The sequence below is a fragment of the Sinocyclocheilus rhinocerous genome, unplaced genomic scaffold (genome assembly GCF_001515625.1).
Source record: "Sinocyclocheilus rhinocerous isolate Xijiao unplaced genomic scaffold, SAMN03320098_v1.1 scaffold285, whole genome shotgun sequence".
Taxonomy (NCBI): Eukaryota; Metazoa; Chordata; class Actinopteri; order Cypriniformes; family Cyprinidae; genus Sinocyclocheilus; species Sinocyclocheilus rhinocerous.
The window spans coordinates 1,524,385-1,534,829 of NW_015630288.1; the positions used below are offsets into that span (position 1 = coordinate 1,524,385).

The 10,445-nt window shown below is 39.7% G+C and overlaps 2 non-coding genes and 1 pseudogene across 2 annotated transcripts; all 3 read left to right on the forward strand.

Annotated features, from left to right (window-relative positions):
* Positions 1-5,333: 5,333 nt before the first annotated feature.
* Positions 5,334-5,404, forward strand: trnag-gcc (transfer RNA glycine (anticodon GCC)). Its single transcript has one exon. It is a non-coding gene; the product is annotated as a tRNA-Gly (tRNA).
* Positions 5,405-6,767: 1,363 nt separating this feature from the next.
* Positions 6,768-6,838, forward strand: trnag-gcc (transfer RNA glycine (anticodon GCC)). Its single transcript has one exon. It is a non-coding gene; the product is annotated as a tRNA-Gly (tRNA).
* A 936-nt stretch (positions 6,839-7,774) lies between these two features.
* LOC107740014 (G-protein coupled receptor 54-like) overlaps positions 7,775-10,445 on the forward strand; it is a 7,285-nt pseudogene continuing 4,614 nt past the window's right edge.

Below are 10,445 nucleotides of genomic sequence, written 5' to 3' on the forward strand. Positions count from 1 at the left end.
CACAAATAGCAAATTCTCAGCAATTTCTCTCTGGTAAAGTGTTTAAGAACTTGTCATAACTAGAGAAATGTATGTTGTTCATAGAAATATCCTTGACTTAAAGGGTTAGTTCACCCAAAAATGAAAATTAGCCCATGAATTACTCACCCTCAAGGCATCCTAGGTATATATGACTTTCTTCTTTCAGACGAATCCAGTCAGAGTTATATTAAAAATTGTCTTTGATCTTCCAAGCTGTCAGCGGGTGTTGCAGTGCATCAGTCCAAAAGAAGTTAAATAAAGTGCATCCATCCATAATAAAAAGTGCCTCACACGGCTCCGGGGGGTGAACAAAGGCCTTCTGTAGCGAATCGATGCGTTGGATCTTGACATCTTGGAAGATCAAAGACAATTTTTTATATAACTCCGATTGGATTCATCTGAAAGAAGAAAGTCATATACGCCTAGGATAGCTTGAGGGTAAATAATGGGCTAATTTTCATTTTTGGGGTGAACTATCCCTTTAAGATTTTATCAGTTTCGGTGACTTTTGTTCAACACTGGTAGGTACGTCAAATTCTCACAGTGGAGCTGAAGTGTTTATGGTGGAGCCTTGACTACTCTTGGTTGCTATGACAGAATAACAATCTTATAGAAAGATACACTGTTGTTTCTCTGAAACTAACATGTGAACTAACTTAATCTGTATTAAATAACTGAAGAATTATTAGCTGGCATCAATTATACAATACCTACTACAAATTAGAACTTGTATTACAAAATGAGTAAGCAGTAGATGATTTCAAGTTAATGAAACTTCCACACTTATAAGAGCTCTCTGCTAGCTGTGATGTGCTGTTTTAGCTATAATACAGTTGTGGTCAGAATTATTTGCGCATTTTTATATGCGAGCAATGAAGGCTGTGAAAATAAATCGGTAATGTTCAATCTAAAAAATTCACAAAAAAAGTCTCCACTAAAAGAATATAGAATGCCCCTATAATTCAAATTATGAAAGCAAAACATATCCCTGTATGTTTTTTTTTTTTTATATATATTTATAAAATATGATATAGTTGTATGTATCACATAAGCAATAGTGCCGTTTTCCCAAAAATTGCCTTTTCGGCATGATGGCAAATGTTATATTGGGTTTCTGTTTAGCCAACAAAAATAGTTCCAAACAAAAGCCCTATTCGCACGGGATTAGTATTATCTGGGGACCTTGTGTGATTTTGAAATTACCCCCCCACATCTGAATTTCGTGTGGTGCATTCGCATGGGATAAGCGAAGCCTGTGATTTTACTTGAATTTACTGACTTGTCTCCCGGATACCCGGATGTCAAGGCTTTGAGAGTCCCGTTCTATGGTCCAGATGGATTTTTAAAAAAAAGAAACTAATATAGTTTCGTGCGCTGTGTCATTTACATTTCACCAGGTTAAAATAATATCTCAAGCTTTATGCTTGATTTATTTGTAACACATTAACCTCAAAACCTTTTCAGCTTTCTCTTTCTGCAAATTGTATGGTGTAGCGATATGATGACAGCACCCAAAATACTATCAAACACTCCAACGCAGCTCCATTCTTCGCGAAAGATGGATAAAAAGGCGCACAGCAAACAAAAACCTTGAAAAATGATATGAGACTCGACAAATGCTGGCCGAATCACAGAGATGCCGATTCGCACGGGACTAATATTATCACAGGACCTCGGTGTTCGGCGAAATATGGTAGGTCATTTGCGGGGGAATTTTTACTTTACAAATTACAGACATGGCTCATTCGCACGGGATTAAGATCACAGACAACCTCCGCAATTATTACAAATGACTGGAGGTCACCAGGTAATACTAATCCCATGCGAATAGGGCTAAAGTCGGAGCAGAACATTTGCACGTCTCAGAGCAACAGTGTTTCATTCCTGAATGAATCTGTTTTTAAACAAATCACTTGAATCAATTATTCAATGATCCATTATTTTCTAAATGAATCAGCCCTTTTCAACAAATTGTTTGAATGAGTGATTCAGTGAGTCCCTCATTAAAGCAGGAACCTGCCACCACCTACTGGCAGTTTTAGTGTCATATTTAAAGTATTTATCCATTGGCAGGCCTAAACCAGCCAAAGTATCAGCACAAAAACACACTCAAGAAAATTTTTAGTTACAGTTATCGGAAAAAAATCCCGAAAGTATTGAGATATATTTTTTTTTTTGTCAATATAGTACCCATACATGTCACCTATTACAGCATTTAAAGCCATGAAAGTCATTTTGTAGGTTGAAGTTTTGGAGTATATAAACATTTTTATCATGGGACAACTAAGTTCACGACCAAAAAAAGCCAATGAAATGGAGTGTGTACACGAACCTTGTATACTACTCAAATACTCCAACACAGCGGAGAAACATCCTCATCGGTCTAATGAGATGCCTGTTGGGCTTGGTAAGACTGATGGAGGGAGAGAGGAGAAGAGCTTCTGGAGGAGGACCGATCTCCACTTTCTTCACCCAGAGCTGCTAAATCTGGTTTAGGCTGAGAAGGAGAACCAGAGTGCATCAAAAGTGTTGGGGGTAATGCATTACAAGTAACACGAGATACATAATCAGAATGCTTTTAACATAACATTACTTTTTAATTTACAAGAAAATAAGTTACCGTACTTTTTCAAATAAGTACCACCAGTTACTTTGTTTTCCCCTTTACTGACTGACAGCTCCCCTGTTCCCATGTTGAGAGAAATCGGAAGTAAGTTGTGTTAGCTGTGCAAACATGATGGTTACTGTAGTTCTAAACTAAAGGTGAACATGCATTTACTCATCTCGCTTGGACAAAAACAGATTCAGTATTCCTCAAAATGAATAAAACCGATGGAATGCAAACTCAGAATATGATGCAAACCTTTAATAATTCGATGTTAAATAACACAAGGGTATTTATGTATTTAGTCCCATTTTATTAGCAGTGTCTTTGCTGCTGACCTTCTAAAATCCAATTCAACCATACTAAGCAAAAAATGACTTTAGATAAACATACCATTTTTTTGTCAAAAAAGATAACTTTTTATATTAAAAACAAACAAGCAAGCCCAGCCCAGGGGTGTATTCCAGAAAGCACGGTTAACTTACCGTCAGCTAAACCCTGAACTTTCACTTGATTAACCCCAAAACCTTGCTTACTCGAGGTATGTGGTTCCAAAAACGCGTCAGGGAGTAAATTCATTCAACTCGGAGTATGTTCCTGGTTAAGACTCGAGACATTCTCAACAGAGCGACGAATCGACGAGTCGCTATGGAAACGGACGCTAAGAAAAAGCGCGCCATGCTGTTTCTTTCTTCTTCTTTTGTTCAATGGTCGTTTACATGCTTAGTGCATATCGCCAACTAATTGATGGTTGTGCAATCATTTTTATTTTTTTTCCGTTTAATCTTTAATCCTTGAGAATATGAATTATATTGTTTGTTTGATGCTAATTATATATTAAGTCATATCAGATATGTATTTTGATTTCAAATTGAGACATTATAGAAAATGCTGATCCATGTGTGAGATAATAATAAAAAATGTAATAAATATATATAATATAATAAATTAAACATTACCTTGTCATAGTGTTTTATAATTTATAAAGATAACTGTTATATATGCCAATAAAATAAATATAATAACCATATTCGAATAATATATTACCTTATTTATTGCTTATATTAGCGCGTCATCATTAATATATCATACAAATATATATATATATATATATATATATAAAATGCATTACTTTTAGAAGTAACTTTCCCCAACACTGCACATCAACATGTCATGAAATAACTGTCTCAAATACTGCCATTATCACACCCAAGTATTTTATTAGTGACAGTTTAAAGATCAGAAATTAAATCAATTTGAAGATTTTTGATCACCGCAAGATTTGAGAGTAACTTTTATTAGGCGTCATTACCAAACAGTATGTGAGAATTTAAATTCAGAAACAAATCAAATTGGATTGTTTAAAAAAAAGTTTAGTTTTTTTTAAGATATCAAGTTAAACGTTCTTAAGTTCGTAAATAAAGAAACACTCCGATTTGAGGATATGGTATTTTATCAATGTTATTTATTTATTTGATTTGATTCATAGCTCCAACATCTGAAGTCCTCCCTGCTGCTGAGGAACAGCTGGAGCAGGATGTCCTGGACAAGAGTAAGAATACTAAGTTCTTAAGAATTAGAAAATGCTATTTTGAATTATAAATGTCAAAAATATGTAAAACTGTATTTCATACTAGCTACCACTGTTTCTTTTCAATAGGCCACATTTTGAGGCATAATTAAATCAGCCATAAATCAGGACATCATGGAGGTCAAACTGATTGACTTTGGTTGCGGTGCGCTCATAAAGAAATCACACTTTAAAGATTTCTCTAGTAGGTGTGTGTTACAAACCACTGTTAATTAGCTAGCAGAAATGCTTCCTATATCTAGTCAACATGCTGTGGAAATGAATTAAACATCAGACAACATATCTTTTCTTTATGCACAAGAACATGGTCTTCCGGAGTACAAAATCAGTGGCAAGTACCTGCAAAGCCAGCGACAGTGTGGTCACAAGGGAATTATCCCACAGCCCACGACCTGTACATGATCACTGCCAACATCTGGAGCAGTCCTGGCCTGTCACAAGGTGAGGTCTTCAGCAAAGAACAAAGAAGGACCATGTGAATTCTAAATCACACAAAAAGAGCAATGGCTTTAAAGAGAGCAGGTTAATGCAGCTGAACACTTAATATATTTAAATAAAAATCTTTATATGTAAAAAAAAAAAAGCCAGGCGTTGTGGCTTGATGTCTTTTATTAATGTTAATTTTTTTCGTGACCAAATTAACATATTCACAAAGAGTTCACTCAGTTGTCAAAGAGATGTTACAACACATTACAAGAACAGAACAATAAAAACACAACTTTCAAATATTTATTATAATTATATACATGCTTCACCCGGGATTAGAACCTAAAGTGACAGGTTCTGACAACATGTTAGTCGTGCACACTAACCACAAGACGACCACAACATATACGTTATAATTCAATTCGCTGAACTGATTTGTTGTTAATGCTGTTTCATTCTCCGAGTCGGGATAAAAATGGCGAATTCAAACTTTCCGGGGTGCCGAAACCATAGACTGTATAAAAACAGGCCGAAACACGGAAGAGCGCCACTAGAGCGTTAGTGGCCAAAATAATATTGCATCCGTAGTGGTTTAGCACTACCATTGAGAATGAATGGGAAATGGTTTAGGGCCATTTAGCTAAAGTGTGCAACTTTAATCCAGCAGGTGGCGGCGGTATTTCTACATCAGCATTGGTGGTTCAGTGGTAGAATTCTCGCCTGCCACGCGGGAGGCCCGGGTTCGATTCCCGGCCAATGCAGATACATTTTCAGTTTTTAAGCGTGAAAAATGTAAATCCCGAAACAGCTGAGCTGCGTCCACACATTCAGCTCTACGACTAAATGAGACCACTGACAGCTCAACGCCATCTGAACCAGCTGAAGGAAAGAGACAACGACGTTACTGATATATTTAACACAGACACTACATCTGATCCTGTCAGCGGCTTTTAGACCGATTATCCGCTGCGGCCGGGGATTCTTTAGCTAAACGGCCCTAAACCGTTTCCCATTCATTCTCAACGGTAGTGCTAAACCACTACGGATGCGATATACTTTCGGCCGCTAGCGCTCTCGTGGCGCTCTTCCGTGTTTTGGCACCCCGGGAAATTTGAATTCGCAGAGGAAGAAGAAGAAGAAAACACACAGCGGCGATCGCCTCGGCTGTTATTAAGCGTGAAAAATGTAAATCCCGATACAGCTGAGCTGCGTCCACACATTCAGCTCTACGACTAAATGAGACCACTGACACTGACTGCAATGATAGAGCTTGGAATAGCCAGGACAATGTTTAATATAACTCCGACTGGATTCGTCTGAAAGAAGAAAGTCATATACACCTAGGATGCTTCGAGGGTGAGTAAAACACAAGCCAATTTTCATTTTTGTGTGAACTAACCCTTTACGACTCTCCCTCTGATCTGTCAGATATCACTCATGTCCTTCATTTATGAATGCATGTATATCAGCCTCTCAATAAAGAGGAAGTGTGTCATTTATGCACCTTCTGTAGCGGTAGAGAGAAGTACAGAAACATTCAACAATACTTCATGTTTTTGTGGAAACTGTGATGCATTTTATTTTTCAGGATTCATAGATGAATAGAAAGTTCAAAAGAACAGCATTTATTTAAAATGGAAATCTTTTGGAACATTATAAATGTCTTTACTGTCACTTTTGAACAATTTAATGCGTCTTTGATAAATAAAAGTATTCATTTCAACAACTTTCAAATATTTATTATAATTATATACATGCTTCACCCGGGATTAGAACCTAAAGTGACAGGTTCTGACAACATGTTAGTCGTGCACACTAACCACAAGACGACCACAACATATACGTTATAATTCAATTCGCTGAACTGATTTGTTGTTAATGCTGTTTCATTCTCCGAGTCGGGATAAAAATGGCGAATTCAAACTTTCCGGGGTGCCGAAACCATAGACTGTATAAAAACAGGCCGAAACACGGAAGAGCGCCACTAGAGCGTTAGTGGCCAAAATAATATTGCATCCGTAGTGGTTTAGCACTACCATTGAGAATGAATGGGAAATGGTTTAGGGCCATTTAGCTAAAGTGTGCAACTTTAATCCAGCAGGTGGCGGCGGCATTTCTACATCAGCATTGGTGGTTCAGTGGTAGAATTCTCGCCTGCCACGCGGGAGGCCCGGGTTCGATTCCCGGCCAATGCAGATACACATTTTCAGTTTTTAAGCGTGAAAAATGTAAATCCCGATACAGCTGAGCTGCGTCCACACATTCAGCTCTACGACTAAATGAGACCACTGACACTGACTGCAATGATAGAGCTTGGAATAGCCAGGACAATGTTTAATATAACTCCGACTGGATTCGTCTGAAAGAAGAAAGTCATATACACCTAGGATGCTTCGAGGGTGAGTAAAACACAAGCCAATTTTCATTTTTGTGTGAACTAACCCTTTACGACTCTCCCTCTGATCTGTCAGATATCACTCATGTCCTTCATTTATGAAGGCATGTATATCAGCCTCTCAATAAAGAGGAAGTGTGTCATTTATGCACCTTCTGTAGCGGTAGAGAGAAGTACAGAAACATTCAACAATACTTCATATTTTTGTGGAAACTGTGATGCATTTTATTTTTCAGGATTCATAGATGAATAGAAAGTTCAAAAGAACAGCATTTATTTAAAATGGAAATCTTTTGGAACATTATAAATGTCTTTACTGTCACTTTTGAACAATTTAATGCGTCTTTGATAAATAAAAGTATTCATTTCAAAGTATTCATCTTGCTTACCACAAACTTTTAAATGGTAGTTTAATCACAGTTTCCACGATACATGATTTCTGAAGGATCGTGTGACTCTGAAGACTGGAGTAATGATGCTGAAAATTCAGCTTTGATCACAGAAATAAATTACATTTTCATATATATTCACATAGAAAACAGATATTTTAAATGGTAATAATCTTTCACAATTTTTACTGTATTTTTTATCAAATAAATCAGGGGTGGCGAAAGTCGGTCCTGGAGAGCCGCAGCCCTGCAGAGTTTTGCTTCAACCCCAATCAAACACACCTGAACAAGCTAATCAAGGTCTGAAGGGTTACCAGGAAGCTACAGGCAGGTGAGTTTTTATTAGGGTTGGAGCTGAGCTCTGCAAGACTGGGGCTCTCCAGGACCCGGAGTTCGCCACCCCTGAAATAAATGCAGCCTTGGTGAGCAGAAAAGACTTTCAAAATCTTTAAAAAAAAATCCTAATTCAAATGTCTGACTGGTAACATATTATAAAAGTTCACAATGTTGTTGCAGATGAAATAAATATTTTTCATCAGGTTATACTGAATATTGTGCAAACCCTTCATCTAAACCAGTGTTTCTCAACCCTGGTCCTGGGCGCCCCCCAACTCATTAGCTCATTAAAAGAAACTCCAGGACCTGAAATGGGTGTCAGATAAGGGAGACATACAAATGTGCAGTGTTGGGGGGCGCTCAGGACCAGGGTTGAGAAACACTGATCTAAACCTCTCTACTTAAAGGGACAGTTCACTCAAAAATGAAAATTAGCCCATGATTCACTCACCCTCAAGCCATCCTAGGTGTAAATGCCTTTCTTTAAAAACGTCCTGGCTCATCCAGGCTTTATAATGACAGTGAATGGGTGCTGAGATTTTGAAGCCCAAAAAAGTGCATCTATTCATCATATAAAGTGCTCCACACGGCTCTGGGGGGTGAATAAAGGCCTCCTGAAGCAAAGCGATGCATTTGTGTAAGAAAAATATCCATGTTTAAAACTTTATAAAATGTAATCTCTAACTTCTGCTGACTGTCGATCGCGCGTTCAACGTATAAGCGGGCCCCCCACTCGGTCCATTCGCGATCACGTTCCGAGTTGCACCCCCCTAAGGACGGCCCTGCGTATAAGCTCTGGTGAGAATATGCTAGTTTTGTTTACAGCAAAGGAAAACCAGTCTCCTCATGGCTTATATCAAAATCCTGCAACATTTTCCTTTACAAATCCTCGTTTTGTACATCTAACCTCTTAACACGCAAAGATCGCGCATACGACAGTTAGCGGTATTGTGCTGAATATTGAATAGTACTGAATGTTTGCATATATTCAGCACTTGGATACTGCAAAAATACTGCAGTCCAACTGCAAAGGCCAAAAAGGTCAAATAAAACTCTAAATGAGTAGCATGTTACAGTACACTCAAATACTGTAAGTTGTGCAATTGTAAAATCAGGGTCAATGAGAGCCTTATCATGTCTTTGTGCTTGAGTCCGGCCTACAAGTAATGTAGTCTTTTTTGCTTGACAAAAAGAAAAAACCCTCTGGTCTGACAGATAACACTCTCTAAACCTTACTCTTTCTCTCCTCATCCTCCACTAGAGATTGGGGTTAATGCCGCATTCACGCCATATCGTAATTACCGTAATTTCAAGATGACAGCACGTGACGTTCTATTCGGAGCTGTTCACGTCCTCGGACTCGGAATTATGCTTTTCTATGGCAACACTATCAATGCCTAAACAGAGCCTGCGGTGGTCAGGTGGTACAGCAGTCACATGGTACAAATCGTAGCTCTCAGAAAACATCTCCGGTTACTATCGTAACCTCGGTTCCCTGAGAGCGGGAACGAGACATCACGGAGACATTTCTCCGTTATGGGAACTCCTTCCCTTCCAACCTTTCTTGAAGTCCTATTGGCTAACGCCAGTCCAAATGACTGGCCAATTGTCTCGAAGTATGAAAATCGCATGCAAATACTGATGAGCTCGAGAGGCAGTATAAAATGCGGTGCACGCGACAATTACGTCAGAATCTGATACTGAACGCCGCTTAACTGGTCAAGCAGTGAACACGGCGACCTCCGTGATGTCTCGTTCCTGCTCTCAGGGAACCAAGGTTACGATAGTAACCGGAGACGTTCCCTCTCGAGCTTTCACGGAGACATTTCTCCATTATGGGAACAATATTCAATCCCGCCGTGAGAGAGGCTACGAGCAGCCTGTACAAGTTACACACTCAGCGAAGATAGAACACACACAAGCGCTCTGAAGGGGGTAGATAGTGATTTAGGCACGTTGCCCGGTCTTGGTCGGAGAGTGACGCTGCAGTCACCGGGTCTGAAGCGAATACAGTCGCTGTCCACAGAAAACGCGTGTAAATCCTCTATGCGCTTAGCCGAAGTGAGGGCAAGAAGAAGTGCACTTTTGAGAGATAGCTCCTTCATATCAACGGATGCTAAAGGCTCGAATGGTGGCTGTGAAAGAGCTCTTAACACCACCTCTAGGTCCTAGGGCGGGACTGAAAGCGGACGCGGGGGATGCAATCTCCTCGCTCCCTTAAGAAAACTCACCACCAGCGTGTGCCTACAGCGGGGAATGAAACGAGGCAATAGCGGTCACATAGACTTTCAGTTTTGATGGTAGAGATCCACTATCCAGTCTGTACTGTAGAAAACGCAGAATATCCGACACGGAGCAAGCAGCCGGGTTGATATGAACATCACGGCACCATTTCACAAACACTCCCCATTTTAGAGCAAACAAGCGCCTCGTGGAGGGCGAGAGTGTGTCGAGAACACGGGAATACAGGGCGCTCAGCTCCTCTGATATCCCCGAAGCAGCCACACATGAAGGCTCCATAACTCCGGGTTCGGGTGCCACACCGAGCCGCTCGTTTGAGACAGTCCAGCAGCCTCTGAAATTCCTTCAAGTGAACAGAGCTGTCCAGTCTGAGATGGCGCAGGGAAGACAAAATGGCCGCCGAGCGCTCCCGAGAGAGGCGGGCTCTCATCTCCACCCAGT